Source organism: Erpetoichthys calabaricus, chromosome 11 (genome assembly GCF_900747795.2).
Source record: "Erpetoichthys calabaricus chromosome 11, fErpCal1.3, whole genome shotgun sequence".
Taxonomy (NCBI): domain Eukaryota; kingdom Metazoa; phylum Chordata; class Cladistia; order Polypteriformes; family Polypteridae; genus Erpetoichthys; species Erpetoichthys calabaricus.
The window spans coordinates 72,458,081-72,468,853 of NC_041404.2; the positions used below are offsets into that span (position 1 = coordinate 72,458,081).

The window sequence follows — 10,773 nt, forward strand, 5'->3', positions numbered from 1 at the left end:
AGTGTTTTATCAGAATGATCTGCTACTGGTTATTTTATCATCGGGCCATGTGTTTTGATGTTGCTGAGGTAAGGCACCAGGGTTCTAGATTAACGCCTGAACACACAGTACGCCCACCAATAGAACATGCAGGTCTACGAAGCTTCCTGCTGTAAATCAATAGGTTTGTCTAATTTATGTTTTCTGTTGTGTTGATTTGATGAAACAACAGATCAGCTTGAACCAGAAAGCCAGAGAAAACAAGTGTAGTCAATCCTATGCAGATGGGACATTTTGGACATTGCTCAGTTAACATGGTCCTCTAGCAGCTATACTATAGGAGCTGTACACATCCAGCAACAAGAAGTGAAGAACCAGCTGGAAAAGCAGATTAGACACTTCAAAAAGCTTTTGTGTGGAGCACAATGAAGATGACCAGACCTGCCACTGCATTAGCGACTGTCTCTTTAACAAGACGTTTACTTCTTGAAGATGCGTGGGCGAACAAGGTCCTTCCAGTATGGTGTGCTGTGTTCATTAAAAAATGGAGAGAGAGAGAGAGAGAGAGAGTTTGAGCTCAGGAGGGGAGGGACCTCAAGGAGAACTGAGAGACAGAGGCACACAGCCTGCCAGCCTGAGTCTCAACAGAAGCTGCAGCCGCTGAAGGAGCGACACTCTCCCTACAGGTGCGTGTTTTCCACATGGCTTCAGCAGATGGGTGGGCTGTCCAGCTGGGGCAAAGGAAGCTGGAGCAGTGCTGTCTTGTGAGTAGTGGGAGAACTTGCACCTACTGAGGCATCTTATGGAATTCATCTTGGTCCTGATGTTATTACATGAGCCGCTTAAATCTGCAAATCTAGGCAAGACAGGCTATTAACATGAGAGTGATGGGCTCGGTACTTGATCATCAGATGCACTCTGTTGAATGAAAGAATAGAACAAGAAGTCGCATAGGTTAGAAAGAGAAACTAGTGCTTATGTGAATCTTTTGGCCCATCCTGATCATGATGCGGGCATGCCATATTGGGGCTGAGGTTAACCAAAAGTTATTCTCCAATTTAGTTAGACCTTGGAAAGGCAGACATGAAGTCTCTAGAGACAAACAGATTATTTGGAAAGTCAACTGATGGTTGCCCTTTGAGATTTTGTTTGGTAAGCGAGTGTGATTTTAGGACAATTCAGGATTGAAGATTGTCTTGCCACACCGTTTCTTTGTGTTGTGTGGATGTTGGGGAACAACAGCACTAATATCACAGATCTTCAATAAAATAAGAAGTCAGGTCAATGTTTTTTCAATTAGCTATTTAAAAGGAAAAAGGCAAATACACCCCCTCACAAACTAATTTGTCAGTCCTTCTTTCTTTCCTAATAAGAACATAATCATTTTATACACAATGTGGAATGTAAGAAGCTCTTAGTTTCTTCTGCCATGGAGTGATTCATCCCTTAAGAAGTGCTAGATCACATACAGGAGGAATCTTTAACAAGTGGCTGTTAGAGAAAGAGAGATCTCAGGGTAAAGAAGCAGTTTACTCCACACCACAGACGTTTAGCAGGCGCCTTGGAACTGGGCTCAGTAGATGGTCCTATTCTTTTCAGAATGACCTGAAAATTGTCTCGGTATTTAGCTGGACTATCAGGAGGAGGCACTGCACCTTTCTCATTTGTTTCTCACTTTCCTGGGTAATACAATAAAGACCATGCTTGTCTCTTGTATGGTCATTCGTGGCATTTAAAAGACCTAAGGGTACAAATTTGGCCAAGGCAGAGTAGATGACAGCATTATTGCAGGCTTTGAACATTTTAGGATAACCCCATTTTCCTTGAGAGAGCATTAACATTGTTACTGACCTCATGCCCGTGGAGAACTTAAACTAGATGTAAATTGTGAGCTGGGTGATGAAGGCTAGAAAGGTTGGCAGGGAAAAGTACTGTAGCATACATGGATTAAGATGGTAAAGAGCTGTTCTTGTGCAATTATGTATAATTTCATCTATGTGGTTGAGGTTGAGGTTGGAAGCATGCATGGATACAGCACGTTGCCACACCCAGCACATGACGAAGCACCTCGGGATCCCAGATTAGGACCCAAGCACAGCCATGTTAGTTCATGGAATGGAACATTGAATGAGGTTTTTTGCAGTGGCTGGAGTGCCAATCCTGCCACCAACCCCCAAGCTGGAGGACCTACTTGCAGAGGTAGATGCAGGTTAACATCATACCCAGGATGGAGCAACTGCAGGTTAAGGGCCTTACTCTAGGATGTCAGTCTGAATTTCAAAGGCAGCATGGAGGCTGTGATGTAATCTTTGAATGCAGCAATGCTTATGTTAATGTTTTTTAATGTAATCATGGGAGCTGAATAACAATATCCAATGAAGCTGGCAGCTTCTTAAGTAGCAGAAACATGTCCCTGTTTATTTTAAGTAGACGAGAAGGCCAGTGTGTGCCCATATTTGCCTTTCACATTCTAGGTGTTCTTATCCTTTTGCTTATTCATTTATTAAAATGTTTAATGCAGTTATTTCAGGTCACAAAGTGAAATGGGCACATGGTGAGAATGAAAATTAGCGAGTTGCCAGTTAATCACAGGGCATATTTGCTCACACTGGGCCAATTCAGAAGTGCTAATTATTCTAATTCATATATTTTTGGGATGTGGGTTAAATATTGACTTAAAGAAAAACAGACTCAGGGAGATAATACAAAGGCAGTGACTGGGTGCAGGATCCTAATTCTCAGTCTGAGGTGGTAGATAGCACTGAATGCTGCCACCATGTTTTCCTTGATTTTACTTTTTTTTGGTGGCCACCATCCCATTCCTCATTTCAGACGTCCCAGTTGCCTGTTCCATGTCACTCTGACCTAATGTTTGGAGTTGGGGGTGCTTTTGAAGCAGTTGATCAGGTATCAGACTGTAAATAACTCACCTGACAGCCTATTATTAAATAGTGACATTAACAGCACACATTATAGTGAACACCAGCAAGATTATAATACAGCGTCAATTATCAAAACTAAGCAATACAATAAAAATCCATTGACCTGTTCTCACATACACTTAAAGTACGGGGTGCTGGCAGCCAGACCCCATGCCAGCATGTTTCTCTCCACGTATGCATCCTTCCTGTAGCTATTGTTGTTAATGCTGGTGCCTTTTTAGTTCATTTTTGGACTTGTGTGTTGTTCTGGTTGTGGAAACCGCCTATCCACTGATTTTAATCTTATTATTATGGATTGGACCAAAGTAAGTTGTATTAGCATTTATCATTCAAGTCCCCTTTATCTGCCTTTAGCTTACGTTTGCCTCATTCCAGATATCTGGTGACTTTTACTCACACTATGATGGGATGAGTGAGGGAAAAGAAGCCCACTGACCTTTGTATCTAATTTCTTTCAGTTGTAATACTCTTAAGGTCAGGCTGATGGATGCTGTCATGGATGCTCAGCTAATAATAAACAGCAGTCTTTTCATCTATTAAGTTATTAATGCATTGGACCAAAACACTCCAACCAGGAACAAAGGTTAAAGGCAGTGCAACACGGAAATCTTCAGTTCAGTTGGTGAAAGCCATTATATCAAAACATGCCATGCGTTTTAAATAAAGCAGGACGACACCTCAGTCCTAAATTAACTTGTATCTATAATCCCTGATCAAACGTACAGTTGATATTCATTAACAGAAATGCAAGGAAATGACTGAAAACATTTGCATTGTAACAGCAGGTGAATGTAAAGTGCTTAAATACCTTTCATTCTAATTGATTACTCATACATGGGGCTCCTTTCCAAGACAGCATGGACAGACGTGTATGTTGTGTGCTTTGTTCATCTTGAAATTGCTGTGCTGCAGTATCTTCCTGTATTTATTTTGTTGTAATGAGGCTCCTAAGACAAATAAAGCAAAGTGTAATCAAATTTACAACAATACAGAAGATCTGAACAGGTCACTTCTCATCCGTCCATCCATTTTACAAGCCCTCTTCTCCTGAGCAGGGTTGTGGGGAAGTTGGAGCCTATCCCAGCAAGCACTGGGGACATTGCATGAATAATCTCTGAACGGAGTGGCAGCGTTTTCACTCTAAATATTTAATATACAGACACTACTGATAGGAAACACAGTACAAATTTGTTAGACAGAAGTATTTTGTTTAAATAGAGTGAAATAAATATATAATAATACATAGATATCAGTGGCATTTTTTCCATGATGATTCTGGTGGGACCATGCCAGTGTTTTTCAGTATGTGTGCCAGCTTCCTAACATGAAGACTGACTTATCTCACTAATAATGCCTGTCCATCTTTTCTAATGACTAGCAAAACATGCGAGATTTAAATGCCACCAGTCACTGGTCAAGAAAGACTATTGCCCATGAGATGCCTACACTGAAACAGTAATACCTTAAGTTTAGAAGCAAAAGGCTTTGAGATGAAAAATGAAAAGCCACAACATCACAGAAAGAAGACACAGATTACATACACTGCACGTCTGGTAGAAGTGTTAACTACCACGCGACCAAGTATGATTTTCAATATAAATGCTGGCTCTTTCTATGCCAGGATTTTGCACTTCTTCCAATGAAGGAGCACCACACTGCTGGCTTCTTTTCCATTAGGTGGAAGGAGCACATGTACAGTAGGCTTTTTTAATGGCTTTTTCAAATTCAGCACAATCCTCCTCATTGGCAGGTGAAAATCAAGATGCTGCATAACATCTTGTGAGTGATGTATTCCTGATATACAGTACAGTACATGTAATCTTTTTTAAATTGCTGCAGCCACCTTTAATGTGGATGGCACAGTGGTGCAGTGGTAGCGCTGTTGCCTCGCAATAAGGAGACATGGGTTCGCTTCCCGTGTCCTCCCTGCGCGGAGTTTGCATGTTCTCCCCGTGTTTGCGTGGGTTTCCTCCGGATGCTCTGGTTTCCTCCCACAGTCCAAAGACATTCAGGTGAGGTGCATTGGCGATCCTAAATTGTCCCTAGTGTGTGCTTGGTGTGTGTGTGTGTGTGCCCTGCCCGGGGTTTGTTCCTGCCTTGTGCCCTGTGTTGGCTGGGATTGGCTCCAGCAGACCCCCGTGACCCTGTGTTAGGATACAGCGGGTTGGATAATGACTGACTGACTGACCTTTAATGTGAAGCAAATGGTACTGGACATTGTGTACTTTTTCGCTGGCATGTGCTACATGGCCTCAAGTTGGAAAAGCTCAAACCAAAAGTGCAAACATGCAATTAAAAAAAAAAGGTCAAGCTCCATCAGTAAAATGTAAAGTTCAGGCTGGACATGCACACTCACACCTAAGGGTATAGAGAACACTGCAGGGTCAGTTGGTCCGAGCCCTCAACTGGAAACAGGCTTTGCAGCCTCTGACATTCAGATAATTTAACAGACTACAAAAAGCAATATTTTCCAGGATAAGTAATTACATTGTACATATGATAGAAAATTGCAGAATAAATTATGTAAACATTTTAATAATGAGAAACATTACTTATTTTGTAAAGCTTCAGGTGCGGCTGTGTCCTAGTGGCCCTTAATGCAGCAGAAGCACCACGGATAGATGTACAGAGCTCTAGCAGTTTGGTGCCAGTCCATAAAAGTACCCATTAATACACACACACACACACACACTCACACACACAGGCCAATTTCACCTGTCCCACCTGTCTTTGGGAAAGTGAGAGGACACCACACCATATACTTCTGTTATACGATAAAACAGTACTGTCTGTGTGTGAGACCACTCCCTCTGAGCAATCTGATTGGTGATTGGTCATTTTGCCTTTGATCGGATTGGTCAGTTTCACTTTGGTTGCTCAGACAACTAAGACTGAGACAGGATATGCCTGTTATGAATTTGAGAGTTGCCAAGCACAGTAAGTTTCAAAATATCTTATAAATACCCATAAGATGGGGGAACCATCATACAACCGGTAGTCACAAAAAAGGCAATAAAGAATTTTTATAAATTAAAAGATTTATATGACAAAAATGCTCAAATAAAAACCACAGCTTCCAAAGAGTACTAAAGGCAAAAAAGAGTTGCTTGCAAAGGTAATTCAAGGAAAACAGTGCTCCAAAACATACATATAAAGAAGAATAATAGAAAAACAAAGCACAGAGGTCAAAAATCCAGTAAATCACTACAACAATAGTCACTAGAGAAACTCACCACCACCGCCATGAGTGCATTCAGAATGAACCATAAGGGACTGGGAGTTTTCCTCAGCCTTTATAGGTGATAGGCAAGTGGTCTTGTTTCTTGATGAATCACCCACAGAACACACTGAACATAAAACAAGATAAATAAATATAAAGTAAATGAACAAAAAGACATAAAAGCAGCATTTGACCCCTAGTCAGGGGAGGAACCCTGGCAGGAATATAGCAGCGCCAGGCAAGAAAGTTTGGGACACAGCAGGATACAGAGAAAAAGTGTAGGAGGGACACTGGGAGTTGCCATGAAAAATGGGAAGTATTCACAAGAATATGAATGATGTTTCTACAGCCAGTAATGGGGGCCCATCTACCTTTGGTGGCAGTCAAAAAGTGGACATGAGGCAAGCAAGGTGACTCAAAATGACAGAGCCTGAGAAGCAGGCTTTATAGGAACGCAGTCGAGAGATGAGTTAAGGCAAGATAAGTTTAGACACAAGAGGATACTGAAAAACGACATAGGAGAAACGCAGATTGTGCATGTAAGGTAAGGGATATCAAATATTTTTAAATGTATTCTATTCCCTGTCTTTGGCAGATAGCATAGCTAGTATATAATAATGACAAACAGAATGCACAATGACACTTTCCACAGTCCTTATCAGAGAGTCCATGCCTGTGGTTTAAGGTGCTCAAATGCTGGCTTATCCTAGCAGTGACACTGAGACGTCACATCATCCAAAGAAGTGAAATGAGCCTCTGAGCATTGCCATCAGCCCAGTAGCTTCATTGGGGTACAGAGACCAGGCCAGCTTTAGGGTGGGGAGAATGGGGCCAATGGAATTTCTAACCAAATAGTTTCTGTGTCTCAAATGTTGTAAGTTGCTTTGGATAAATTTGTCAGCCAAGTTGTAATTTATTATACTGGTACATACAGCTCAACTGTCAAAACATTAATGAAGTAATAAAAAAAACAGTAAGGTGTTACCATAATTGAAAATAAGACATACTTCACCTCAAATGCCACTTCCAATAGCTTCAACTACTTTTTTATTTATCAATTAACAGAATTAAAAATAACTACAGTGGAATTTTGATTACCCAAAGTAATCGAGACTGGAAATAATTGCCAGAAAACTAGTTCAGATAGATTTAATCTATACTAATAAAAGGCAAAGCCCTCACTGACTCACTGACTCACTCACTGACTGACTGACTGACTCACTCATCACTATTTCTCCAACTTCCCGTGTAGGTAGAAGTCTGAAATTTGGCAGGCTCATTCCTTACAGTTTACTTACAAAAGTTAGGCAGGTTTTATTTCAAAATTCTACGCGTAATGGTCATAACTGGAACCTGTTTGACTGACTCACTCATCACTAATTCTCCAACTTCCCGTGTAGGTAGAAGTCTGAAATTTGGCAGGCTCATTCCTTACAGCTTACTTACAAAAGTTAGGCAGGTTTTATTTCGAAATTATACGCGTAATGGTCATAACTGGAACCTGTTTGACTGACTCATTCATCACTAATTCTCCAACTTCCCGTGTAGGTAGAAGGCTGAAATTTGGCAGGCTCATTCCTTACAGCTTACTTACAAAAGTTAGGCAGGTTTCATTTCGAAATTCTACGTGTAATGGTCATAACTGGAACCTGTTTTTTGTCCATATACTCTAATGGAGGAGGCGGAGTCACGTATCGCGTCATCACATATTACGCCTCCTACGTAATCACGTGAACTGAAAACGAGGAAGAGATTTACAGCACAAGTCAAACGCGGGAACGAAGGTAAATGATGTTAATTGTTGACTGTCTTTTAATACTGTGTACTTGTTGAATGTCTTTTAATACTGTGTAATCATACATATTAACACATGTGCAATTAAACGTGTGCATTTACAAGGTGATTTCTCAGGCTTAAAAGCTCGCCTTTTATTAAAAAGGTAAATGCAAACTCTTTTCATTCTGAAGGGCACAAACCACGTTAGATTTCAGCCGTTAAACGCGCAAAAATGTCAGTACACCAGATAAATAAGTGCAACATATTATCAGTTGTATTGTATGCTTACAATACATATAGAAATGTGTTAATCGTTAACTAATATTATGGGATGGTGTTTTTCGACTCGCGCTTTGATTTAAACGATTGCATGTCTTGGTGGGTTTGCGTAGCTTATTGCCAATATCTTTACAGCTCTTTTTAAGACTTAATTTAAAAAGGTTTTCTTTTCTTCTTAATAAAAATTTAAAAGCAGTACTTCGCTGGTGCGAAGCGCTCACTTCACTCCCTTATGGGAATCGAACCTCGGACGTCAGCGCTAGAGGCTAAGCCCCTAAAATTGCGCCACGGCGTGTGGTTCGTTTATTTGACAGCATGTAGATCGGGGGTAATTACATTCACGGCATTCGTAGTCTGATTCACAATCTGATTGTATGGGTGGTTACCTACCAGGTAACGCTTATGGTTAGCCAGCAAGTCATCTCGAAGTGATCACTCGAGTGAACGCAGCTTCACAAAAAAACAGATCCTTAACAAACTGTTATTGGTATATTTTCCCTCAATTTTAAAAGGTTTTCATTTCTTCTTAATAAAAATTTAAAAGCAGTACTTCGCCGGTGCGAAGCACGGGGATTTGAGCGACTGATGCATACAGACATATTCATGAGTGCAGGTACTTCGGAAAGAAAGCACCGTGTAAACCTAAACTTTAAATTAAGTTCATAGACCTACAAAAGTTTGCCATTGATTTGAGGCAAGATTGCTTTTCTCATGTACAACTATACGTTGCATTCTTAACAGTAAGCTTGCACGGCTTGGTCATATTACAACCTGAGTGCTGAACTGACAACGTCGTATACAAACAGAACTATAACAATCGTAATAAACAAACAAAAAAAAAAGCGAAGAACCCTTGGATTTAATAAAAAGGCTCTTTCCTTGGCGAAGCAAGGAAAAAGGAAGACCTTATATGGCGTTCATTTATAAAACAGCGGAAAAGCTGTGTTAAGGCTGCTTCACAAAAAAACAGATCCTTAACAAATTGCTATTGGGATATTTTCCCTCAATTTAAAAAGCTTCTCTTCTTCATAAAAATTTAAAAGCAGTACTTCGCGGGGATTTAGATATATATATATATATATACAGTGGTGTGAAAAACTATTTGCCCCCTTCCTGATTTCTTATTCTTTTGCATGTTTGTCACACAAAATGTTTCTGATCATCAAACACATTTAACCATTAGTCAAATATAACACAAGTAAACACAAAATGCAGTTTGTAAATGGTGGTTTTTATTATTTAGGGAGAAAAAAAAATCCAAACCTACATGGCCCTGTGTGAAAAAGTAATTGCCCCCCTGAACCTAATAACTGGTTGGGCCACCCTTAGCAGCAATAACTGCAATCAAGCGTTTGTGATAACTTGCAATGAGTCTATTACAGCGCTCTGGAGGAATTTTGGCCCACTCATCTTTGCAAAATTGTTGTAATTCAGCTTTATTTGAGGGTTTTCTAGCATGAACCGCCTTTTTAAGGTCATGCCATAGCATTTCAATTGGATTCAGGTCAGGACTTTGACTAGGCCACTCCAAAGTCTTCATTTTGTTTTTCTTCAGCCATTCAGAGGTGGATTTGCTGGTGTGTTTTGGGTCATTGTCCTGTTGCAGCACCCAAGATCGCTTCAGCTTGAGTTGACGAACAGATGGCCGGACATTCTCCTTCAGGATTGTTTGGTAGACAGTAGAATTCATGGTTCTATCTATCACAGCAAGCCTTCCAGGTCCTGAAGCAGCAAAACAACCCCAGACCATCACACTACCACCACCATATTTTACTGTTGGTATGATGTTCTTTTTCTGAAATGCTGTGTTCCTTTTACGCCAGATGTAACGGGACATTTGCCTTCCAAAAAGTTCAACTTTTGTCTCATCAGTCCACAAGGTATTTTCCCAAAAGTCTTGGCAATCATTGAGATGTTTCTTAGCAAAATTGAGACGAGCCCTAATGTTCTTTTTGCTTAACAGTGGTTTGCGTCTTGGACATCTGCCATGCAGGCCGTTTTTGCCCAGTCTCTTTCTTATGGTGGAGTCGTGAACACTGACCTTAATTGAGGCAAGTGAGGCCTGCAGTTCTTTAGACGTTGTCCTGGGGTCTTTTGTGACCTCTCGGATGAGTCGTCTCTGCACTCTTGGGGTAATTTTGGTCGGCCGGCCACTCCTGGGAAGGTTCACCACTGTTCCATGTTTTTGCCATTTGTGGATAATGGCTCTCACTGTGGTTCGCTGGAGTCCCAAAGCTTTAGAAATGGCTTTATAACCTTTACCAGACTGATAGATCTCAATTACTTCTGTTCTCATTTGTTCCTGAATTTCTTTGGATCTTGGCATGATGTCTAGCTTTTGAGGTGCTTTTGGTCTACTTCTCTGTGTCAGGCAGCTCCTATTTAAGTGATTTCTTGATTGAAACAGGTGTGGCAGTAATCAGGCCTGGGGGTGGCTACGGAAATTGAACTCAGGTGTGATACACCACAGTTAGGTTATTTTTTAACAAGGGGGCAATTACTTTTTCACACAGGGCCATGTAGGTTTGGATTTTTTTTCTCCCTAAATAATAAAAACCATCATTTAAAAACTGCATT

General features: G+C 40.7%; 1 protein-coding gene across 1 annotated transcript in view; it reads left to right on the plus strand.

The window, feature by feature from the left end:
- The first annotated feature begins 475 nt into the window (after window positions 1–475).
- Window positions 476–10,773, plus strand: part of pnck (pregnancy up-regulated nonubiquitous CaM kinase) — a 44,295-nt gene continuing 33,997 nt past the window's right edge. Inside the window, exon 1 of the mRNA XM_051933327.1 lies at window positions 476–665. The gene's annotated coding sequence lies outside the window, so the exon portion shown is untranslated. The remainder of the gene's footprint in view (window positions 666–10,773) is intronic.